The 26,945-nt window shown below is 36.8% G+C and overlaps 1 long non-coding RNA gene across 6 annotated transcripts in view; it reads right to left on the bottom strand.

Moving 5' to 3' along the window:
* Positions 1-9,269: 9,269 nt before the first annotated feature.
* The window catches only part of LOC147824928 (uncharacterized), a 94,202-nt gene continuing 76,526 nt past the window's right edge, over positions 9,270-26,945 (bottom strand). For 2 of the 6 annotated variants that reach the window (XR_015441516.1, XR_015441512.1), the window contains 4 exons: positions 18,655-18,753; positions 12,540-17,949; positions 11,610-11,707; positions 9,436-10,923 (listed from right to left, as the gene is read on the bottom strand). This is a non-coding gene — a long non-coding RNA (uncharacterized LOC147824928). The other 4 variants (XR_015441514.1, XR_015441513.1, XR_015441515.1 and 1 more) reach the window with 4 other exon arrangements.

Here is a 26,945-nt window from a genome sequence, read left to right as displayed (position 1 = left end):
ATGGGCTCCTAGGTCTGTGAAAAACACTGCCAAAACAGTGTAGATGCTTTGACCTGACCTAGGAATGGAAGTGTTTGGATTTGTGTCAAATTCTGAAATGAAAATACATTTTTTGGAATTATTATGAAGTTCTTCAGTTTACAAATTGCAACATGATTACATTTGGTACAATTTAATTAGATTGAAAAAGCTTACCTCTCTAAATTTCATCTGGATACTTTAACAATGTTCAGCTATTTCTGTAAAATAGATTTTTTTGAGAATACTACAAAGGTTCTCTATTTCCTTTGCTAGGAAATGAAACAGGTAGAGCTTATATATATAGATAAAGAGAACGGTAAATTTTTCTTCCTTTCTATAACAGGGAATAAATTCCTAAAACAGGAGTACCTCAGTACTGAATAGCTCCATTTGATCCTTTCCCCCACCAAAAAAAAAAAAAGAAGAAAAAGAAAATAGAAGGAGGAATTGAGAACTGTTTAACAGCTAGTAGACAGGAACCATTAAATACACTTTTATTATAAATATACAAGAAAAATTACTGATTCACCTTTGGACATACGTAATAATTCTCAACCAAGTTTATCATAAATTATGAAGGAAAAATATATTTGAGCCAGGAATCATAGTTCATATAAATTGAGTTTCACACACAGAAGAATCTTCTCAGTCCAATTATTAATAAATTTGGAATTAATTTTTTCTTAACTATTTCACTGCACACTAGTTATAAACATAGATATTTAATATGAATTACTGATTACCACATAAGTATGTGTTTACTATATACTTATTGCATGCTTTCCAATTAGTAACTGATGATGTCATAATACGATAGAGGTTCTTACATTTTAAAAACCTCACTATATTAATCAACACCTTTCACCCCCTCTTTAAGACATGCTGACAAATGATCTGGCTCTTTGAATTCTGAAAAGAGTAAACAGGTTTTTAAGAAGCACATGCACAAAGCTCCTCCACATTCATTTTACTCTTAGGTCCTCATGTTTTTAAAATAGTTGACTTCATTACAGTATTATCCCTTTTCCAAAATCTGTAACTGTTACAACAGCAACAGTCAGCTCCTCTTACTTTCTGCATAATTTCTACAAAAATAGCCACAAACAATAAATAGTAACCTTGGAAATAAAAGAATAAAGTTTTAGGAAAAGTACAACAGAGATACCCAGTACAGGACTAATTTCCATAACATGGCCACCACTGGATCATGGCCTGAAACAGCTCCACGTATTACCACAGTTTCAGCAAAACAAAGACATTTTATTGACTACATCTGTTACTCTATTTGAGTGAAAGAGTGTAACTGGGATGACTCTTGACTTCAGTGCTCATGGTGTGAGTTAAGAGACTGACAGTTTGCATTAGCCCAAATATGCCGGGGGAAGCCTTAACTTAGGCAGCCATCTACAAGCCAGGAAGAGGGCCCTCACCAGAACCTGACATGCAGACACCTTGTCTTGGTATTTCCAGGCTCCAAACATTCAATAAATCAATGTCTATTATTTAAATTACCCCATAATATTTTATTACAGCAGCCTAGGCTAAGAGATATGCAACTTATAATGTAATAGTATAGAAAATTACATTTCTAATAAGAACATGTTCTTTATTTTTCATTCACTTTTTTACACTTAAGATCCTGAATTCTCTAAGCACATAATATAAAAACATCTGTCTATATAAGATTCATGTTCAAATACAAAGAATACTACAAATTTTGTGAGACCTTATAAAATGTAGTTATAAAGTAATTGCTTAGGACAAGTCATTCCAAGCAAGCTTAGGCCTGGGATTCATCCTCAGGAAACTGCATCCTTTATCCAAAAAGCTTGGAACCAGAAATGTTTTAGATTTCAGATGTCTTTCAATTCTGGAATATCTGCATACACATAAAGAAACAACTTAGAAGTGGGACCCAAGTCTAAGCATGGAATTTAATTATGTTTTAAATACACCATATGTGTGTGTGTGTTTATAACATTTTCAATAATTTTGTACAAGAAAAAATTTTCACTAAACTATTTTTCAAAACAATTCACCAGAACTCTATCCTAACAAGAATGTATTTTATGTTTTTCATGGACCTTCTTATAAAAGACTTGACAGAGGGCCAGGGATTTAGCTCAGTGGTGCCAGCAAGCTTTGCAAGTGCAAGGTCCTCAGTTCGATCCCCAGTACCAAAAAAAAAAAAAAAAGATTTGACAGAAAAGGAAGCAGTACAAGAGAGTGAGATATTTAAACTGGAGAGTAAAGAATGTTAGTTCCATTTCTCCTGTGTACTAATTGTGTGAAATTTGGCATCAGAAAAATTACGACAATAATACCTGAGTTACTGTGGTAAATAAAAGATAATAAATATAAATCATCCAGTATAAATGCTCAAGACATTTAGCTAGTTTTTAATCTCCTTCCTCTATTATGACTATTATGTCTATTATTATGGCTTTTCAGGACTGTCATACATTACTACATCCGATAATAATAATGAACTATTACTATTACTATTACTAGTGGAATGTTCAGGGTTGGTATTGGGAGGTTACAACATCACTTTTCTGGAATTCGGCAGAGTTTGGGAGGTTTTGTTAGCCAGCTCTTCATTGCTGTGACAAAATACCTATGAGATAAGAAGGAAAGATTTATTTGGTCTTATGGTTTCAGAGGTTTCAGCCAGTGGTCACTTGTTCCCATCACTTTGGGCCTGTGGTAGCGTAGTACATCATGGCCAGAGCTCAGAGTGGAGATCTGCTCACCTCAGTGCAGCAGGAAGCAAAGAGAGAGGGGAAAAATGCAAACACACCCTCCAAGGGCACACTCCCACGCTGTGGGTGTAGCTCAGTAGTAGTGTTTGCCTAGAGTGTAAAAGGCCATAGGTTCAATCCCCAGCACCACAAAAAAGAAAAAAAGTAAAAGAGCACACCCTTACAGAACTTCCTTCCATGGAGCCTCACTACCTAACTCCTAACAGCACCACAAGCTGGTAGCCAAGCCTTTAAAATATGGGCTTCTAGGGGACACCCCAGATCCAAACTAGAGTAAAGAGAAAGTGAAAGATCTTCACTCATCGCAACATTAACTACCAGAAAACACACACACAAACACACACACACACACAACAGAAACACAAGCTACGTGTGCCTGTGCCTTGTACATCTGGCAAGATGTAAAAAGTGGAATACTGATGAACAGGTAACTGAGAAATTTATGTTTCAAAAGAAACAATGCAGCTGCGATCATAATACATTATCCTGGAAATCCTTCTCCATTATGGAAGAAACTGACCTTTTCAGCCCAAGTTAGAGTCATGATTTTCTAAGGGTAATGAATAACTCTCTACAGTGGGATTTTATTGTAATGTGTGTTTGTTTTCATTTATAATAATGTATGAACTTGCAGATACAGGCCCAAAATATCATTAGTGTTGGGACAAGAAGATAACCATCTTTTCCACAACTGTCAACCATGATTTTTGAGCTAAAACATGTAGGGCTTCGCTAGGTATTAAATTTGTTGGTTTAGTTATGGGCGATTGATTTTCCAACTTCCATTCCGTCTTGCAAGACTCTTCCTTTCATTAAACTTGGCTTTGACTTTATTTTCTTTCTATCAGTCTCTTTTCAGTGGAGCTGTGATTCTGAGCTCATTATCCGTATGCTTTACTAGGAAATTAAGCAAACCAGTTACGGTCATGAATAACAGATCTTCAATTATTTTTTTTCCATTTGTTTTTAATTCATATTTGTGTTAAAAGAAACTTGTGAAATAGTGTCGAAGGAAATATTAATAGAAAAAATGTATTCCCACAGATTTGTTAGAAAAGTCATACAATATTTTTTCCAAATTTCTTTTATGATATTACCTAAATTATCTGTTATACAACTTTTATATGTATGCATATGACACTGCTAACCATTTATGAAAAAGATGTGGAATTACAATTTATGTGAACACGTTTCAATACTTCTTTTACTTAATAGTAAGCATTATCTTATTTTGAATCATTTTCCATGTTGTTTCACTGTTTTATCTTTTTAACATCAGAACATTCATCATAATTTTTAAAATTCAACACAAATTCCCTTTTGAACACAACATTACTGGTCATATCTATGGCAGCTAGTGAATTCTGTCAGCTGAAAATTGATATTTTATCAATTTCAACCAAATTAGATCACACTGTATATACAAGAAAATGTTTTATGTCTATAAACTATTAAAACTATTTAGCTACTTATAATGTTTTTTAGCAACAAAAATAAAGACAAATAAAATAAGTATTTAAAATGTAACTTTCAAAAAGATTAAATTAAGTTGTCAAGTTTCTGGGATTAAAAAAGAGATTAAGACCTGTGATTCAAGAATGCGTACTAATGCCGCCTGCCTCACAAGCCCGAGGTCTCGAGATCGAGATGGATCCCGGGTACCAAAAGAAACAATGAGTACTAGATAAAGTAAGAATTCAATAAATACTGTTTCCTCTTGTTAATTTTTTCATTAACACAGTGGTAAATGTTGCCATTTCTTCTTTTTAAATTCTGCTTTATGATTTCTTTAGGAATAATCCAGGAAAGTGCAGGGCCTAGACGAGAGTCTGAACAAACAAGTTTGACCCTCAGTTGTTAACTGTTAAAGAAGCACTGTGGGTACCCCCTTCTTTACTTTTGTATAGACCATAATTTTTCTCCTTTGGTACTGCAAAAATCCTCTCCATTCTCTCCCTGCTTCTATTCTTTTTAAAAAAATTTTATTAGTACATTTAAGGCACACAATATAATGACATTCATCATTGGAAATTTGCACCTTTACATAATCCATCTTGGTTCTTATTTTTCCCCCTTCCCCTGCCCTCCCTTCAACCCCTCCATCCCTCCTTATTTACAAAGACTTTGTTTCCATTTTTTCTTTTTCTCTTATTAATTCCATTCCCTTCTTTCCTTTCCCCTACCCCTCCCACTTCCCCTTCCCCCTTTTCTTCCTATTTCACATTACCTATTATACCTTTTAGTCCTTACACTTCCAGTTTCTCACACTAGAGAAACTATTCGGTATTTACATGTGTGTCCTATTTATTTCACTTAAGCGTATCATCTCAATGTGCATCCATTTAGCTATAAATGTCTCTAGTTTCTCATTCTTTATGGCTGAGTAATACTCCATTTTATCAAAAAACCACATTTTCTTCATCCATTGTCCAGTTGATGGGCAATTAGGTTGTTTCCAAGTTTTAGCTATCACGGATTGTGCTATGAACAGGTATCAGTGTGGCATGATTCTTTTAATTCTTTGGGGAAGATCCCCTGCTTCTATTCTTGATCTCATCCTTTTGGTAGCATACCAGTGAAAATTCTTTAAAACACACAGTTCTACAAATGGTAGAGTATGCCTCTTTAGTGGATAATAAAATAAAAACCAGGATTTTTTTATAAAGTTAAAGAGAAAAGGAAATGTCAAAGTGCTTTGTGACTAGTAAAGTATTTTTCATAAATTTAAAGCGAGAAAGAGTATGTCAGTGTGTGTGTGTGCATGCGTGTGTGAGCACGTGCGTGTGCATGTGCCCTGGGTCTTTATGAAAAATATTTCTGACTTTGGCTCTAAGCCAAAAATGTTGTCTACGGGCTGCCTAGAGGCCTATGCTGTTTCAGATATAGGCTAGATTATGCTTAAAACTCTCCAATGTCTTCCCGTTGCACTTAATATTAAATCCCAACTCCACACCTCAGGCTCTAGGGTTACTCACAGCATGGTCCCTGCCGAGTCCAACTCCCTTAACCTCACCTTAATGCAGCTCTCCCTCACTGCACTCCAGCCTCCCTGGTCTGTTTGCTGTCCTCCCAACACAGTAAGCTCCTTTCTGTTACAAGATTTCTTCCCTTACTACTCCCATGATTTAGAAGATGGGCCTCAGATCTTTGAACGGCTGCTTTGTCACAATGGTCTCTGTTTAAATGTTCTCATCCCAAAGATGCTCTCATTAGTTATCAGTATAAATTAGTCACCACCTCAACTCTAGAACTCTTCTTCAGTGTATTTTACGTCTTTACAGCACTTGGTCTCTCTATATAACTGCCTTTTCCATTAGTTCATCTGATAGCTATCTATTACCTTTCTTTCCCTACCCTGAACAGAATGGGAGAATCCTGTAAAGGTATACATTTGTATTATAATCCATAGAACTGGCAATTAGAACAAGACATGCCACATAATGGAGCCTCAATAAATTTTATTTGCTAGGTTCAATTAGACTGCCGATATCATAGACAAGACTCCTACCTCTGTCAGTAGCAACCAACAGAAATGGTGAAGGGGACTCAGAAGTATTTCAAAAGATTCTAGGCATTCTTTTTCATCAAATATTCTTGATTTCATTGGTATTTCACTTCCTGCATATTTTCTGTGTGAGTTATGACTTTTTTTCTGATAATGTGTTAAACAGATACTGTTTGCTGAAACAGGTAGTTCTCTGAAACTTATGCTTCTTTTAGCAGACCTCTCCAATACACAGCTCACAAGTTGAATCTGGAAGCAAAGTGTGTTCTGTTTCATCTGCTTGAGATTTTGAACTGGAAATCAACATCTATGAATTTCTAGAACTCACATAAAAATCCGAATTCCCATATGCTTCTCCTAAGTCAAATGGAAAGGCACCTTTACCAACAATGGAGCTGATAAACCCTCTGGTTTGTCACTGCACAGATACCACCGTATAGCCTTACACCCAGACCACTTCAGATGCTCATATTTTGTGCGTGCATCTTGAGGAATTTTTTTCAGCACACTTACAGCCCCTAGCTACTGGAAAAGGTCAGCAATAATTTGTAATTATTTTCAAATGAAGACACAAGTTTTTAATAGAACTGAGATACATTCCATTGTTCATTCATTCAAATACTAATCCAACAAGTTGCCTACTACCTGGCAAGCTCCACTTCAGATGGTAAGTGTACAACACTGGAATAAGAAGTACAGTCTATATCTTCATAGCCTCTCAATTTTAGTTTATGGAGGTAGAAAAAAAGAAACAAAAACAAAAAAGATAAAATTTAATATGCTCGATGACATTCATTATTGGCAAAGGGAAGCAAGTGTGGAGTACGTGTAGCATTTGAGGGCAGATGCAACTGCCAAACACGTAAGGAACTGGGGAAAACCGCATTCAAAACAAAGTTTGGAAAAGACTTGGAGGAGGAGGAGGAGGAGGGTTTTAGGCAGTGAAGAAAAGTAAGTGCAAAGACCCTGAGATAGGCATCTGTCTGGTGTATTCAAAGGCCAGAACCTGCTCTTTAGATGAGGGTAGATTAACCTAGGAGACAAACAGGAGACAGTATCCAATGTGAAGCCAAGGGTGTGACTGTGTTTTATAGGCCACCTACAGACTGATGGCATGTGACTTAAGCTGCAAGTCTCAGTCTGGCTGCTGTGAAGACTAAACCACAGGGGCCCTGGAGGCTCCTGCAGCCCCAGGCCGGACGCTTGTCGCACAAGCGGTGGCCACCAAGATGCAGACAATCGGTTACATTCTGGTTACATCCTGTATTCTAAGGAGGGGGCCAACAGGATTGCTAAGGAATTAGATGTCTGTGATCAAAGGGAAGGTCCAGGGTGGAGATGAAAATGTATGGGTTCTCACTACAACAGAGGTCTTTAAAATGCAGAGATCAAATGTGAGCATGACAGGAAGATACAACATTACAAGAACGAAGACAATGTGTGTGTGGGGGTAATAGCGCAGCGGAAATGGAGAAGGTCTGATGTTTTTTACTTATATTTAAGCAAAGAATAATATTAAAATAACCTTGTCTCATTGCCTCTTAAAGGGGTAAGGTACTTAAAATATCATCACCTCAATGAAGAAACTGAGGTTTTTGACGTTTGGATTAAACTGACTGAAAAAGTCATACAGCTAACCATGGCAGAGGCCCGATTTAAATAAGGTACAACTCATTCCCCAACCTATTATTTGAACGACATAATCCGTCTCTCTTGATATTTAAATAACAGAAGGTCATACAGAAAAACAGTTCTCCAGAGTAGCAAATACTCCCTGAATATTGAACAAATTCAGAAATTATAGATTCGCCTCACAGCTGAGAAGAGCCAACGAAGTGGAACAAGCAGGCTCCAGAATCGGACTCCTTAAATTCATGTTTTCACTAATAAGCACACAACCTTGGGCAAGTAATTTAGCTACTCTGTGTCTCAGTTTCATCATCTCTAAAATACGTGTACCAACAGCTGCCTATGAATAGAACTGAGAGGATTAAATAAAATAAGCTATGAAAAATGCTAGCACTAGTGCTTGGCATAGAGTATTGTACTGTATGGGTAAGCAATTATTACTACTATGAGACAGTGCTAAGTCTAAGTAACTGCCCTCCCTTTTCAGTATTTACTACTAAATAAAATAGCTACAAAACGAAAGAGGAGCACATATGGGAGGGCACATTATCATCATTTCACATGTACACTACTGTTGCAAATTTTCATTTTTAGTGTGTCATTTATGAATTTTAAACCTCAGAAGATAGAAAAGGGAGAGTTGAATGAATCAGTATTATGTTGAGGGGAAATGAAACGTACAGAATAATCATTACCTTTCCTCATGAGCCCTAAGAATTAAAATTCACGTTTTGCATACTCATAAGGAGAAAAGAAAAGCATATGAAAACCAGCTAAAATGAAACTGTAGAGAAATGGGTGGTATAGAATAAAAAGCATGATCAGAAACTCAGGCGAACCGAAATATGAAAGAGATATCAGGAAGTGTGGAATAGTGGCTCAGAAGAGTGGTCTACAAAACAGTGCAGTAGTTTCTTCTCCCTTCTCCTTACGCATCCAACCTACTCATCAGCCCTCCCCAGAGCAGAGCTCCCTGGAGCAGAGCCCCCCAGAGCAAAGCTGCCACAGCCTTTTTGATCCTTATAATAACTCAATGCAATTATTTATTACACTATCTGTTCAGTAACCACTAGTTCCTTAGAGTGGGACTGAATCTTCTTTTTTCCATTCATTTGTTCTTTTTATTTTTATTAGTACGTATTTGTGACACATAGTCATTCCATTCCTTGTGGGTAGTTCGTCCATGTTCCTCATACATCTTAATTCTTTCTAACACCCCCTTCTTCCCCGCTCTCACAGCCTCCCTTCCACCTCTTGGTCCCCTTTCTATTTGCAAAAGACCTATATCCCTGAGAACTATTGTCTTTATTTACTATGCTTTGGGTTTCTCATATAATAAAAACCATGTGATATTTAAGTTTGTATACCTGATTTATTTCACGTCACCTTATGGTCTCAAGGTGCATCCAATTTCCTACAAATGACTCAAGTTTATCCATCTTTATAGCAGAGGAGTGTTCCATCATGTGTAAGTTCAAAATAAGTTCTGCATTTTCTTTATTCATCCACCTGTTGATGGATATATAGGCAACTTCTAAGATTTAGCTATTATGCATTGTACTGAATTTTCATCTTCACAATACCAGTGTTACGAAAGACATTTTTACATGTAATTTTGTCACATTTTATTGTTGAAGCAATACTTCCATTTCCACAAGATACATAAAGTTAACAGGGAAACCCTTTCTGCATCATATGTAAAGTTAATGCCCTTGGCATATTGTCATGTAGGGGAAAGACATAGAGTCTATGATCAGACTACAGGATGAAAATTCTCATCTGGATACTCCCTAGCTACATAACCTAGGGCAAATGATTGTCCTAGAATATCAAAATAGGTACGCTCACCAGGTAAGGATAATAGGAAGATTAAAGGAAATATATTATGAAAAGCACTTAGTTCACAACACTCAATGAATATTAATTACAGTTCCATAAAAATGAAGAAAGAAATTTCATAAATAAAAGAATTATGGAAAACTGTAATTCTCACTTTTCAATGTTTCTCACATAAATATTTAAATATATTAACCTGGATTCTCTGGGAAAAAAATTTTTATTGACTATGCCAACCTAAATCAAGTGACAGAGAGACTGATTCTCCAAATAGAGAATTTATTCTGGAACAGCAAGGGAACAAATACAAGTACAATGGAGGGACTTGGGGCCAGGGAGAGCTAAAAAGGTGGAAAAGAGAAGTCTGTGTAAGCTTTTTTTGGAAATAAACCTCACTGGCTACAAGAGCACATTGCAAAGCTTGGTGATTATTCATTTCGTAATACAGGCTGTTGCTGAAGAGACATTTTTCTAGAAGTGACTTAGCTGGAATTTTTGTGGTTTCAAAGAGTCTTTATAATAATTTTTGTCATAGACATATAGGCGCAAGGACACTTTCTTTATGGCATCCAGGCTCCATTTTGTTTGGGGTTGATCTAAGTGACTCCATTTTGGTACTGATAATTTTCACAACATGAATTCTGTCTAGAAACTATAGAACATACAGTAGATGGTTTATTGACCTGTATAAACCTTCCTCTGACAGCTTAATTTTAATTCTCAGTATTTATTTGTATTCTTTCTCAAGCCCATGAAACTGTACATTCTAAGTATGTCAAGAAAGATTAAGTAAATGCCCCTTGGGGAGAAAAAAAAACAGTATCTGTATTAAATTCTAGCCTCAAATTTAACCAAAATTAAACGTTTAAATCTAGAAGTAAAAAGAAAAAAATTTCCTACTTCTAGAGACCATGAAACATATAACCCCGAAAGCTGGAAAAGACTAATGGATAAGCCAGTCGCTTCAATGATAGCAAGCAATCAATCATTTCACCTACAGCAGTTTCCTCTGAGAACTCCTAACCATAACAGCTTCACAGAGGGCTGTGGCAACTGTCCTTGAATGAGGAAGGAGGAAGCAGGTCAGGAGTCTGCCATTTGCAGTCTATAGTTTCATGCTCCACGACTGCTATATGCACTCAAGTCTTCCATGCCAGGTATTCACAGAAGCTGTAAATTAGAAATGCCTTCTGTAAAAGATGTCTTGATCTTCTCTTAAGCATTCTATACCAGCATATAGAAGTAAGTGGCGAAATATTCCTCAGAATGCTTCACAGGGGTAAGGCAAGTTAGGGAGAATCTAATGAACACATTACTTTTATTGGTCCTTTCTACAAAAATCAAGATTTTTAATAGTTAACGGTGTTATAAGAAAAGTTTTAAATTTAGTTGTCATTGCTTTCAATTTTAATTTGTAAGATACACCTAAAATGATTTTAAAATGTGTACATTGTCACATATTACTAAAACATATGAAGAAATAGTAATGCCTGTCCCATGAACTATTTAAATATGCTTTTTTCAGAGCCAGGATTGTGCCTAAGAGGTAGAGAGGCTTTCCTCGCATGCACGAGGGTCTGGGTTCAATCACCAGCACGGAAAATAATGATATTTTCAGAATGACTTAATAAAAAAAGAGAAAATAAGATGAATAATTAACAAAATTGATAATACTTTGAAATTAATGGATAAGCATGCACATTTTAGATTTACTCTTTTACTACAAAATATTCTAGTCTATCTTGTGGCTATTCATGTCTTTACAAATATATATATAACATAAATCTTATTTAATACTTATGTTCCTTATAATGAGAAATTCTAGGAGTTAAGAAAGTTTAGTCAATCACACATACCACAAATAATAATTCTTCACAAATAGAAGTGAAAATCAACATCTCTTCATTTGTAAAATTCTTCTGCCATGGAACAGCTGCAGTATCTAATTAGCAAGCTATGTGGAAAGAGCATACTTAATGATTTTCTTTCTTTCATAGCATAGCTTTACATAGTTCTTTGTTTCATTTTAAACCTTTTAAACTCCACAGATTCATTTCAAATGTTAGAGAAGATCACTGGTCCCAATATATACACATGATTGTGGAAATAGTATGTCAAAAGCAAACAGTTTTACCTATCTAAAAAGGCTTGAAGAAATTATCTAGTACCCCTTTCAGAATAAGGCTGTTCCTTTACAAACTGGATAGCATCTATTTAGCCATACTAAGTAGACAAAAATCTCAAGGCATGAATGGCATTTTTAGGAGACAAGTGAGTAAATTTCTCAGTTCTGATGCCATATGGACTAATTATACACGTGTAAATTTTTTTTTTTTTGGTACCAGGGATCATACTCAGGACCTTGCACTTGCGAGGCACGCGCCGGAACCACTGAGCTAAATCCCCAGCCCTTGTGTAAAGTTTTATATCATTCGCATATGTCAGTCATATATAACTTACAATAGAATGAATAAAGGAAGAGATACAAGTTTATATGATTACAAGCGTATTTATCAAAACCCACAATTGGGTTATACATACTACATACAAATTTGGACACAGTGTTATATTGAAATATATTTAACTTATATAACCTTTTTCTGCATAACATTTCATACATTATGTTCATATCAAAATGTTCATTTGGAATGCTGTGTAAATACACCAAATCTGTCTAAATGACAGTTTTCTTCCCTAACTGGAATATTACCTAGAAGTAAGTCAAAGTATATGGAACTAGATAAAAGTATATATACATATGTAACCAAATATATTATAAAACTAACCTGATATCTTGACCAAGTAGAGAAGATTAAAATAATTAATAAAAGCCAGGTGTGCTGGTACATCCCTGAAATTTCATCACTCTGAGAGGCTGAGGCAGGAGGGTCACAAATTTGAGCCCAGACTGGGCAATTTAGCAACTTCGTAAGACCCTGTCTCAAAAACAAAACAAAACAACAACAAAAACAATGCTGAAGATGTAGCACGGTGTGAAGGCACTGGGTCCAATACTCAGTGCTGCAATGATTAATAATAATGATAACAATAATAATAAAGTTATTATAGTGATAAGCAAAAGTAAAATTCTCAAAAGACAGATGTAGCTTTGCATTCTTAAATTTGTAAAATTTTATATTTCAAAAATCAAAATCACTAGGAATATTTTCAGACAAGGAAAGTGTTGAGCATCCTTTGTTACACGTACTTGAAGTCACAGCATTCTAGATGTATTTCATCACATTTCACATGTGGAAACAGAGCTCCCAAGATAAGTCATGTAGGCAAGGGCCTGAGTCTTCTGAACTCCAGCCCAATGCCCTGGGCACACAACTGTGCCCAACTTTCTGCAAGTGTTCAATGCATGTTATCTCCTTTCCTAGAATGCTCTCCATGTTACCTTCATTGTTACTGGCACTGACTCAAGAATCTTTTACTCTCAATTCTCAACTGAAGAATAAAACATCACCTTTGTACCAGATATGACAAACATCTCCAAAGTAATGATTTCCTTAACAATGACTAAGATTTATGGATTAATAATGTGTATCAAACTGGAAGACTTTCAGGGTAATAGTTTTTCTGATAAGCAAATAACACTGAACATACACTAAGAAAAATTTAATATATATGTGATCTCATCCTATCACAAACCAAATATTCATAAGTAACATGTGGACTCTTTCTACTATATAGAAATATGTATAAATATTTATGAAAAATATACTTGTCTTCTAACTCATGCTTCATCTTTTCTTTTCTTTTAAAATAGCAACAACTGTTCAAAAGAGAAAGAGAAATGTATAAACATTTTGTAAATGGTGATGTGGTGTACTACTCATTATTATTAGTTTCTGTTAAGCCAATAAAAAAAAGAGCATCAGAATAGTTTGCTAAAGTGTACCCAGGACAGTGTAGGGGGACAGAGCTGCTGGTGGTGGTAGTGGTGGGGGGACTGCTGAGCTAGGGTAGGACTACTTGCTAGGAAACTGGCGAAGTCATGAAATTAACAACATCAACAATGACCAAGGTTACCAGATGAAGCTGAATCCTAGGGTCACATCAATGTTCACTGTCAAGCAAAACAAAATGAAGGCAAATACAGACCTGAAGTTCCTGAGGGAGAAGGGTAGAGACACAGTAAAAGTACAGAAATAAGTAGGAAGTGAAACCCAGGAAGAGATCTAAAATAAAAGAAAGGTCACAGACCTATCCCAGTAAAAGCAGTTCAAGTCATATGCAAGGGCAGTGTTAGGTGCAAAGTTTTGTTCTGATGCGGATGGACCTCTTCCCAATCTGGCTTTTGTTAGGGTGGCCTTAAATGGACATCTTCTGAAAAGACACTCAATCCTTTATTTCCCAAATATCTGCACATTTTCTAGAACTGTTCATATAGATTTCAAAGGAGATCAGTATTTCTGTCCCCTTTGAGCAGAGACCAACAAAATTAAGAAATCAAATAACTCAAAACAGCCATTGATTTTCTAAACTTCTGGCAACTTTTCACTTGTCTACATAAGATAAATTTTAAAAAAATGATTTCTATCAAATTCATAATGATCAATAAGCCTAATAGAGACAACAATGTTCAGAATACAATTATTAAGAGTATATACTTAGGAATCAAATTTGTAGCATCATAAAGATTAACATAAAACTATCAAGTAATTTTCACTCTTAAAATAAATTTGTATGTTTTACTTTATATCAAGCTATTTGATGATTCCAATACACCAAATACAGATTGCAGGAATTCCAATTCCTCATATCAATACCTGTTGCACTTAGACAGGGCCCAGATATAGCAGTGCTGTAAAGAACTAGTGGGCAAGGTAAATTCAATATAGGTCTGAAATTAAATTCAGTCTAGCCCGGAAGAAATATTCAGAACTACACACATTACACTGAGTACTTTAAACTGTACAGCGGCAATATGTTTATTATTCATCTATATCTATACCTGGATAATGAACAACCAAAGCCTTGATGATTATTAAAAAATAGCCTTAAAAAATAGCCTTCCCCTGCCCACTGACTGACCTCGTTTGAATCTATGTGGTTCCTTCCCTTAGCTGGGTGTACAAAATTATCCTGATATTCAAGCCCCCTTACCTGCACCCTGAAAATGTATCCAGGCTTTGTAGAGCCCTTCTGCAGATTGGTCTGCCCTTTTACCTTAGCTATTTACTGCCTAGATTTCATCCTTAGATTCATGTCAGCCCTATTCATTACCAATGTAGACTGATCTCAGTTTCAACTTATTTTCTGTCATTTTATGATCTGGCCTTGGGCATCAGGCCTACTGTCAGTTATACTGTTCTTAACATTATGCTCCTCGGCCAGTCAGCCCTTGCAGGGTCCCAATATGCTTCAAATGACCATTCGAGATTTTTTTACAGACATTTCAGTAGCAGTCAACCAAATCTTGGCATATAATTAATCCTGAATTTGACTATGAGAAGACATGTTTTTAAAAAGTAAACAGGTTGAAAAATTTATTCAGTCACTTGGGGAGACTGCTGAAAATCAAATTTCAATAGATGCTATTCATTCCACACTATTTCACTTGTTGAATGGTAAGCTTTTTTTTCCCCCTTAAGTGGTAGTTGGCTTTAAGCCATCATCCCCATTAGCTACATAGTTGCTGAGAAACAGTGGAAATTTTTGTCCTGCTTATCTAGAAATCCTGCTCTCCCCAGCTATTCATGGGTGAGTCAATGTGTTTTTTTTAAATTCAACTATTGCAAAAGTCCTTTGTTTTGATGATAGAAAAAGAAGTCTCTAAGTTCGATTCAATGTTATACCTTTAAGTTAGAATTTATCAGGCTATTTTTATTTGGAAACCCATGAAGCCAAATATAGCTAGGATTTAAAATTTAATTTATAGTAGACTTCTTAAAGGATTCTACTGTTAATGTTTCATCCACATCTAGTTCACAGAATGCAGCAGAAAGAATAGTGGCATTGACCAAAATGTGGCATGAGAGTAAATCCTGGCTTTAATTTAAATTATCACATAAGACAAATTCATTCACCTGTCCATCCAAGCAATGATTCATCCCATTAGCATTTAATGGATAACCAGCATGTTCCAGTTACTATGTGGGCACTCAAAGATAAAGCATGAACAAAAATTTTAAAACTCTGCTTTTTTGGTGCTTACATTTACATATCTGGAGCAAAAAAAAGAGCAATATATAAATGAACAAGTAAAAGATACACAACATCCGATGGTGATAAGTGCTAGAAGAAAATGCAGCAGAAAACCAGGTCAGGGATCTCACTGAGAGAGGAGGGGAGCACACTAAGGTGATATTTGTTCAGAGATTCAGAGACACGAGAAGAGCAAGTCTAAGTGCCCATGGGAGATGAACACTCCTGAAGAAGAATGTGTGCAGCCCCAGGAAGGCTGCTTGCGAACAGCAGGGAGGCCAAGGGGTTGCAGAAGGGTGAGACTGAGCAAAGGGACTCAGAGCTGATGTCACAGGGAGTGGTGCAACTTCAGATATTGAGCCCCACAGGCCAATAAAAGACATTGGCTTTTACCCTGAGTCATATGGGAAGCCACTGGAGGATATGAACAGAAGCATGATATGACTGATTTAAGTTTTCAAAAGAAACACACTGGCTGCTGGGTGAATAAAGGAATGGAGTGGGGCAAGGGCATTCACAGGAAGACTACTTCCACCATGTGCCCCTGGTCAGCCTAGATCAGAGGATGCCTCAAAAGCATGCTTCAAGCATCAATGTACTTTGAAGACAGAATCGAGTTGACTTGCTCATGGACTGGATTTTAAATGGAAGTTACATATCATAGCGCCAAAATCTTAAAATGTGATAATGCCTCTAACCACTAGTACAGTTCTACTTGCCCTGGTATATAGATCCTGAAGATGAACCTTGGATTTGAGAACTCCAATGCACACTTTAGAACAAGGACTTCTAATCCCCCAAGGAAGATTCTTGGGGTGACTGCTGAAAATCTGAATAAACACAGCCAAAAAGATGCCTGGGCTACCTGGAGGAAATATTATGGAACAGCAAAGAAGAAATAAATTAGGATAACCTTGAACACAATCTACATCAAGTATGATGATTCCCTTTTAAGTGGCACAAGCCATGATTAAAACACATGGATGTTCAAGCCAGGTGTGTCAGAGCATGCTTGTAACCCCAAGGACATTGCAGGACTGAGGCAAGAGGATTTCAAGGTCTAGCCTGACTTGGACTAATTAGTGACAGTGAGACCTTATCTCAAAATAAAAACTACAACAAGGGCTGAGGAGAAGGCAGCTCAGTGAGAAGGCCCTAGGTTCAATCCTCTGTACTGAAAAAAAGTACAGGGATTACAGCAGCAGCAGAAGAATTCTTGAATCCAGAAGAATGGCTCAATATCAATTAGGCAAAGACTGGAATATGAAATTAAATGCTTTTACTTCACTTTCAAGTTCCATTTTTCTGCCTGTAACCACAATCCCTCCAGTAAACAGAAAGGGTGTGGACTGAATTTTTGCCCATACTTTTAACTCATTAAATCTATATACAGGTTTAATATTGGAGATATTTTCTCTTTAATCCCTCTAGAGGCAACGACGTCCAGTATTATGATTTAACATTGCTTTCTCTAAATCTTTCACATCTCTCAACTTTTAGCCCTATTGGTTGACAAATTATACCAACTGCAGCATGAAACTTCCCAAAGTACTTGGTGTTAGCAACTACTTCACGCCCTTCTGTAATCGTCTTGGCCACCATCCCTGATGATTCACCATCGTGTTATTACCAGTTCCTGCTTGGTAAGTCCAGTCCTTCACCACCTCAAAGCCAGTGTCCCCTGGTTCCTCCCCACTTGGGCTACCTATAAACTCCTCCCTGCACCTTGTCGTAAAGTCTTATTAATCAACCTATCAAATCTTGGACTGTCTGTCATCAGGTCCTTTTCAAATACAAGTGTTTCTCTTCTTATCACTTATAACACCTAATTTTTTACTGAATGTTCTGCCCCAACTCCAGACTACCGGCTCCTTGTATCTGGCCTGTTTCAGAAGACGGCCAGGGACACATGTTCATCCTTCCAGAGGACAATCTTACCGATAAGCCAGAATGATCTTCTGCCTCACTTCTATGGCATATTTCCATTCCCTCTCCAGGCACAACTTCTGCTTCAGAGACACGTGTTTTCATATTTTCCCAGTTCTAAAAACAAACACATCCACTATTCTTCCACAATGGTTCTGTGACACTCCAGGCCATTTACACCAGTTTGACCCATCCACACCCACCATACACCTCCTGGTCTCTAAAGGCAGCATAAACACTCCCTGGTGTGTACGTATCCGCTTGCCTACTCTGAAGATACAGCTCATCATTCCACTGGGTCTACAGAGCAGGTGTTGAAGATGTCTTCTTCAGAGGCCTTAACAAATTTGGGCGTACACACCTGAGCTCGCTCTCTTGTGCTGTCACCATCCCTTCTCCTGTCCTCTCGCCCAGTTCCTTAAGAAGCTGGATCCAAATTCTCCCTGAATGATTTCATTAACAGAAACTCATGCAGAGATGCAGAACAGGTCTTGCTCATTTTTCACAGAAGCCAGGTCCCCTGATGCCTGGCACAGCCTCTCTTACCTCATCCTGCAACTTCGCATGGATTCTGACACCTTATAAAGCCTTCTGAGAGCAATAAACATGACTGTGAAAAGGAGTTTATAAAAGCTCCAAGCGATGCCTAGACATCATCTTGTTCACAAGATAAACACAATTCTTAAGGGTTTATATTTTAGCACATAATCCATTTGCCTATTTCTGATAAATCAAAAAAGGAAGTAATTTGTGCTCATTTTCTAAACTGTATCTTTTTTGTATACATGCAATATTTAGTTTAGCAATAACTGGAATTATTACCTCTTCTAGAATCATCATCACACTGGTTAGGCGAAACACCACCAAGTGGGTCCATCATAATGTCTCCTAAGGAACTGTTTTAAGGCACTGCAGCCGGTGCTTAAAGACACAATACAAGCAAAGAGCTGTATCAGGGTCCATGCATGGCTTTATGTTGAATTATTTGTTTGTGGATACAACTTCAAGAGAGATTGAACTGAACTTTTCCATTGTGTATGACACTTTTATTCCTTTTCTTTTTAGTACGTAATGGTCACATTCCTCATGGGGAGTTGGCACATGTACACAACACATCTCGATTTTCTCTCTCTTTTTTTTGTAATCCTCTCTCCCTCCCTACCATCCATCTCATGGTCTCTTTCTCATTTCCAGAAGATCTCTCACTCTATTTCCTATTACCTACCTTTTATTTTGCTCTTTATTTATATTTTGGCTTTCTCATATATGAGAAACCATGTGACATTTAAGCTGTGTGTCTGATTTATTTCCCTTAACATTATGGTCTCAAATTACCTCATTTTCCTACAAATAACTCATTTGTCTTTCTCTATGGCCAAACAGTACTCTACTGTGAAATGAACTTTAACAGAGGCTGAATGTTTATGATATTGCACTGGCTTCTAAAATAAAAGTAAAAGGCTTATTTTTTTATGAATTTCTGTCATTATAAATAAGTAGAGGTGTTTTGACAGAACCATTTTAAAATTTAAATACACACTGAAGTGAAAGGAAACAAACCAAACCATCCAATTACCACTTGCTGGGTAAATAGAATAAAACATACATTGATATTATAAAAAGTAAGAATTTCATTCACTACATGTAAGGTGTAAATATAATTTAAATTTAAAGCACATAAATTTTCTATATCACACACAAGTAAGAGTATGATAGACTTTCTCTTTACTCATTATAATTATTTGAACATTTCCAAAGCATTCATTACAGTGATGGTGAGCCTATGGCACGCATACCACAGTGGGCTGTTGTATCACTGGAAGTTCTAAAAGGCTCACCATCACTGATCTAATACTTAAAAACATTTTGGCATTTCTAGCTAATAATTAGATGGCCAGCACACAAAGTAAACTCTGAAATAAGTGTCTGGCTATCTCTCATCTCTACAAAGATTTGCTGCCACTTTTGAATTTGGAGAAAACCTGAAAAAAATGAATAGCTCATATAATACTTTACATGGTATAGTTTCATGGGGAATAAACATAGAAACGTGCTTATAAAAGATAATTCATCATCTAATTATGTGGGAACTTGTGGAACGATTAGAGGAATACACAAAAGTAGTGCTATTTTGTCCCGAAGATACGTATTACAGTAGCTTCTTCAAGACCTGTTTTTCCAGGTACCTTATGTGTAACTACACAAAACAATCAAATAATACTTTTCCATTTTTATTTCTGAAAATATCTCAGAACCCAAGATGCCTAAAACCAAACTTTGAGTTTTTCTCCACAACTTTCTCTACTTTCAGAGTTCTGACCTTCTGTTGTGTTGTGATGACATTCTTTTAGTTATACAAGCCAGAAACCTAGGAGTCATCCCTACATCTCCCTCCTACTCCCCAGTAACAATATGATATCCAGTCTGGCCGTTTCTCTCCTCCTATAATCCATTTATTGGTCACATCTTCTGCTTCTCTCTCGCATTGTTATGATCCCAGTACAAAGCTCTTAATTCTCTGAGATTAGATCTATTGCAATAACCTCCTTATTTGGTGTTCCTAGCTTATTTAAAACAAGCACAAAAATTCTGTTGTGGTAGTCACAGAAGAGCCCGAAGTCCCTGGCTCTCACTGGTGCTGTGTGTATGGTTTGAGACTCACACCACACAATCCATGTCACACTGCTGAAATCAGCACAACGTGTACTCAAAACCCCGGAGGCCCCGGCAGATTTGGGGTTCTAGATGTGAGGGCCATTCTCTGAGTTGGTAAAAGCTCACAGGTGTACTTCACCAAGAACCAGAAACCCTGCAACCAGGTCTGGGCCAAGAACAACCCAGCTTGCCACTTACTCACTCACCTTTCTAAAATTTTCATAGGGGCAAAAGCATTTGAAAGACTGGTGTAAAGAATACTTGGTTTTCTCCTCCAAGATTTCATAATTCTTATTTTTCTGTATTTCTATTTCACATTTATCATCGCTGTTAAATCACTTAGAAGTTGCATATATCACATTTCACACTTAAACACGTCATCTTCTAAGAATAGGCTCTTCATCAAACTGATAAGATTAACAATACCATAAAATCTTCTGATATCCCCATTTTTTTGTAAAAAGGTCTTTCATAGATTTTTTTAAACCAAAATGCAGTCAAGATTTTTATGAGGTATTTTGCTGTCATATTCCTTTTTAGTTTTTGGGGGTTGTTTTAAACACTGAACAGCCTTACTAGCTTTTTATCTATGGAAACAAATTACTGAAACATCCAGTCCAGGATTCATGTAGAAATCCTATCTTACATTATCTATTAACTCACTCTTTATTTCTCACATTCTCTTACAAATTCGGAGTTAAGTTGAGGATTGATTATGATTAGATCAAACATGGTTTCTTTTTTCTTCTTTTGCACAAATACTTTGAGTGTGACGTTGAATATTTTATATCACATCACAAAGCCAATGATGTTAGGTTGGCTCATCATTTGTGAAGTTTTAATATTAATTCTTTGGTTAAAGTGGTGATCTCTCACATCTCACCACTAGAAGGTGACATCTTTTATTTTCTAATAAGTTAAAAATAACCAAGGTGACATCGTGGCAACATAAGAATATACTGTTCACCAAGTATTTGTCTCACAGTTTTGGTTTGTGTTATTGCTACCTCAGTAAGTTGGGCTATTGGGAAATGGTGACTTTTCATCATTCCTGTTAGTTGTAATGGCTGGCATCTCCACGTAAGAAGCATTTTCCTCCATGCCACCTGCTTTGGTTGGATAGTACGTGTTCTCCAAAGGTCCACATGGTAAAAGCCTGGTCACCAGCTTGCTGATATTGGGAAGCAATGGAAGTTTTAAAAGGGCCCCTGGGAGGTGTTCAGGTGACTGAGAGTATGCCCTTGAAGGAGGAAGTGGGAGCCCAGCTCCTCCCTCTTCTCCCTTTTGCCTCCCAGCCATGAAACAAGCACTGTACTCCGCTATGTGGCCACAAGCCCAGAGCAACAGGGACAACCGATCATGCCCTGCAACTTCTAAAACCATGAGCCAGAATAAACCTTTTCTCTCTACAACCTGATCGTGTCATTTTTCATACTGACAGACAGCCAGCACAACCCCAACCCCCAACCATAATTAAGTTTTGATTTTTTCCATTGATATTAACAATAAATCAAAATCATTTCATATCCTTTATTAATATCTCTAACCTACATTCTCCATAGTGAAGTCACAGTCATCTCTCTTAAAATCTCAGTCAGTCTTCCTCATTATAACATTTTAAGGGCTTCCCGTTGCTTTTATAGGATGAAGACAAAGGGAAAAACTTATCATCGTCGAGAAGGAGGGCCTGTTGTACTGGTCTCTATTCGCCTGGACAGCTCTATTGTACTTAGTACTTTTTTACTGGTTCTCAGGGATCCATCTGTTATGCAGCACACTCCTCGCTCCTAGAAAGTGTGCAAATCCCCCAGAATATTCCCAGTAGCAGCTCTCTTAACTCCTATTCTTAGTTTTGGTCTTTGATCAAACCCTTCCTTGGAGAAAAGCTTCATTTAATTAATTTTGTGTGTAAAAGACAAAAATTAGATTGTATATTTAGTACCATGGCAATCTGCTTTATCCCTGTCTTAATTTGACTGTGAGCCACATGAGGGCAGAAGCATAACCTGTTCTATGTCTACTGCCTGGCATTAGCTTGATGAATGGTGTTACTAAATACTTTTATGTCTTCAGGATCACTCAAAGACAGAATGGAAGTGTCTGGAAAAAAAGCATAAAATACAATTGAAATCTTGCAAACTTATTATTGAGCCCTTTAATAATTATCCCCCCCCAAAAAGAGAAAGCTGTAGGCATAAAAAGTCATGTTGCTGAAATAGTTTCAGTTGCTCTTGTTTTGATGGTTTTTTTAATTTAAAAAAATTTAGTGATTTAGGTCAATAGACTGCCTTGAATAAAACAGAAATGCAGAATGACTACCAAGTCACTAGCCATGCCTAAATATAACTTTCCTCTCTGGTGAAATAAAAAAATATTTCTATGATAACTAATACTTGGTTCCATAGCTACATAAAATGATCAGAGTTTGGATGACAGTCTCAAACCTAAAACTAGCTGAAGGGTATTTATTGACTAGAACTGTCTGTAGCTCAGTTGCTGGCTGGGTTACAAAATTTCAGCAATGAATGCAAATTCTTAACCAAAACTACAGGAAATACAAAATATTCTTTGGGTACTTCTAGCATGTATATGTATACTCACCAAGACCTTCAGAGTACACAGGATAACCCTAATAAAAATAGCCTATTTATTTTATAAAGAATTTGGTGAAGGTCACTAGGTTTTTCCCCCTTGCTAACAGGGATCAGATAGGCGCACTGGCAAATGCAGGCACATGTAGGAAAACTACTGAAACACAATACAACTTCTAGTTTGTGCTAAAATGTTCAGCCCTAGTGATACATGCCAACTGGACACATATTTAGCAGGAAAATACATTCAGGCAGAGCCTACTAATCACAATTACTACTACAATTTCCAGATAGCCCTCAAGAACCAAAAAAGAAAAAAAAAAATCCTGCTCTGAAAGTCTTACTATTTCTACCAACCTGCACACAAACAGATGCTGTTGCAAGAAACATTCCATTCTGGACTGGACTGTTTTAAATCTCAGGTTGCAAACACTGAAAGCTTGAATCTCTTCTCTTAGGCACCAGAAATGTGAGGAAACAGTCATGTGACTCCTGTTCCTTGGTGCATGTGAGGCATATCAAGGACAGTTCGGTCTTGTAAAATCGGATAAAAGAAAAGATGCTTTGTGTTTAGCATATGCATCTGCTATTCAAATGTCTGCTGTCTTATAAGTTTAAAGCCATAAAGCTGTACAGGAAATACCCTCTCCGAAGACCCATTTATTGTGGCTGACTGAAACACCAAACTAGACTAGAGAACTTTAAGAAGGCTCAGTGTGCTTCTGTTCTGTCTTCTTAATTACACTAAGTGGTCAAGACTGAGAGATAGCAGACAGCAGTGGAATTTAACCAATTAAAAAGAAAGATTTCCTTAGTACACATAGAGCCCACCAAAAAGACTCCTAACCATAAAGGATTTTTTTTCAGAAGGCAAGATTAATGATCTGACAATTTTTTGTCATTATATACTAATAACACTCAAAATTTATAATACAACTGAATCAGATTGTAGAATTATTGCGTTACTTGCTTTTACTTTTTCTATGCCTTCATCGTCATTCCAATATATTAAGCCAAGTATTCTTACAAACATAACAAAAGAAATAGAAGAAAGAATTCCAGGGTATTATTTGTGTTAGGCTTTGCTATTGAGCCAATGTCCAGTTTGCACACAGTATTCTCAATAGATGCTTGAGTAGATTAGGGAATTATCCAGTCTTCAATGAAGCAAATATTGAAAGTCTAGCACCAAAGAGTTAAAATGTCATAGTCAATTTTTAAGTAAATATTGATTATTTTGTACATGTTAGAGCCACCACCCCACAGAATTGGAGTAAAATGTTACAGTTATCCACTTCAATTTCTATTCTGATGTCTGAATACCTTCTCTAGAGGCAAACGCTAACCCCAGAGTTGTCTTGCCTCTTCTCAAACATTTTCATGAATGAAAACTCATGAACGTTTTCATGATGTGAAAACTCATTCTAGTGTCTGACAGATTAAGAAATTCTCATCTCTGATGTCTTCATTCACTTTTGAAGTATCCATTATTACTACATCCCAGGCTTGGGCATAGTCTGTGTTTGCCTCCTTGAAGCTTACACTTCAGTGAGAAAGAGAAATGACCACAGAAAATGACCGCAGAATTATGTGTTTGGGTAAGCTACAGAAAGGAGAACAAAAGCTGCCTGGTTCACAGCAAATCTAAAATAATATGACACCATATTGAATGCATCCATGAAGATGTCATGGAGACTGTTAAACAGAAAGAAATTAGACTGAGACTCCTAGGAAGGCTTCAGAGGAAGTGTCAATTAAGCTAAGATCTGAAGGACGACCAGGAGCACATCTGAAAAAGTCAGGAAAAGGAACGGAGTGACAGAACTGTGTTGTAAGAAAGAAAGCAAGTAGGAAAAGCCTTGGGATCTTCCAGCTCTAAACTGCTGTTACAGGGACCACAGGGCATAGTGAGTCCTGAGTGTCAGGGTTAGGAGAGGGAGCTGGAGTGGGAGGAAGTGGCAGCAAACTGCACAAGTGGACTGAAGAGCAGCTGAAGAAGTGGCAGAGCCTCGTAGGCCTTATTAAGGACGTAAGATTTTAGTCTAAATGAAAGTAGGAAACCACAAAGAACTTTAACCAAGTGAGATGAGATGGTCAACTGGGTATTTTTTTTCTTTTTAATATTCTCTCTGCTTTCTGATTAATTTGAATCCTAATCTTTGATTTCCAAAGGAATAAAAAAGTAGGACTTACTCCTCTTTTATGACCATCATCCTTTCTGCAATTAAGGGAAAAGGTAGTTACAAAAACTGAACAATGCCAGCTGTGATGGCTCATGCCTGCAATTCCAGCACTCAGGAGGCTGAGACAGGAGGATCACTGTGAGTTCAAAGCCAGACTAAGCAATATAGTATGTTTAAGGTCAGCCTGAACTATGTATAAAGCAAGACCTTGTCTCAACTTTCCCCCAAACACACACACGCACAAACTGAGCAAATATGGCCAGTACTGGGGAATGTTTGGTAGCCACGTGGAAGACCAGGACTCAAGGGCACTGCTGGGTTTCCAGTGAATTGTGGGTAAACTGACTAATCCATGCTCTTGTCTGTACCCTTCCGGCCCAGGTAGAGGCAGTGACCCCACTGCGGTAGATCTGGAGAGGTCAGCAAATGACAGACCATCCATACAATAGCATTCTCACACCTGCAACATAACATAGCCTAAAATATGATGGCAATAACTATTTTGGGTTTATATAGGAGAAATTTTTACAGTGGATCTAGGGGCTCAAATTACTTTATGAACTTTTTTTTCTACCCTCATTATCTTCAAAGTCTCTTAAAAATTGAAAATTGCTTCAACTGAAAATTAACAAGCACACAGGACATGCATAGATTTGAATCCAAATCAGGAAGAACTGAACAATTATCCTCTCCTGAGGGTCTGAAATAAAAAGCAAGCCAGCTTCTTGGGTGACCACAGTGTGAGGACTCAGCATGACTGCAGAAAAGCACTGTTGCAGTAAAGTAGGTCTTTCATAGAAATGGAACAGACAAAGCCTTTCATGTATTATTCACAATGCCTTGTGCCCATGTCAACTCCTGATTAATAATTAAAATTAACCTCATTACGGGAGATTTGATTACAGGATAATTTAATTAAATGATGAACTGGCTCCCAGATGTTACCTTCAGTGCCATCTTTTAAATAATGCTGACGATGACATGGGGGGTTGAGAAGTATCAGCGGGACCTTAGGAAAGCGAATTATTTATCGGGTTCTGCCATTCTGCTGACAATAAATGACACTGATCACAACTATGCATTAACCTTCCCCAAAGCGACATGTTTCCCATATTTCTGATATTTTCCCAAATCTTTTGAAGTCCATTGGAAATCTGAGGTTATCATTTTGTCATTTCATCATTTCATAAAAATGCATCCATTTAGCAAAATTTTCATTCACAGGAAATACATATTTTTGAGGGGTAAGTACACAAAATGGCCTCATAATTTAAAAATCTGAAAATTCTACTTCAAAATTAGTATGGGAAAGAATGTGCTAATCACTACACTATTTTCTGGTAAAAAAAAAAAAAAAAAAAACCTAGGTCAATTATACAAATTAATCCAGCAGTAATAGGAATAAAATTTCAGAATTTTGTTTGATTTGTGTCTGTAAGGTGAACAGTAAAAAGAGTCTCATGAAGTCAAGGTAGTGTTTCTTTGTCAACAGAAATCACAACTTTAGGCACTTCTGGTTACCACAAACTTCACTGAAGCAAATATACTGCTCTGATCACACTTTGCACAAGTTACTTCTTTTGATGTATCAATACAAGAAATATTGAAACCACTAAAGCAGACTCTTAGGATGAAAATATTTTCAGACATTTCTTTATTTGGGAAAACTCACTTTTTTCATGCC

The sequence above is a fragment of the Heterocephalus glaber genome, unplaced genomic scaffold (assembly GCF_053883595.1).
Source record: "Heterocephalus glaber isolate CG9 unplaced genomic scaffold, H.glaber_assembly_v1.0 deba00001523, whole genome shotgun sequence".
Taxonomy (NCBI): domain Eukaryota; kingdom Metazoa; phylum Chordata; class Mammalia; order Rodentia; family Bathyergidae; genus Heterocephalus; species Heterocephalus glaber.
The sequence above is the reverse complement of the archived record's forward strand: the minus strand, read 5'-3'. Positions and strand labels throughout refer to the sequence as shown.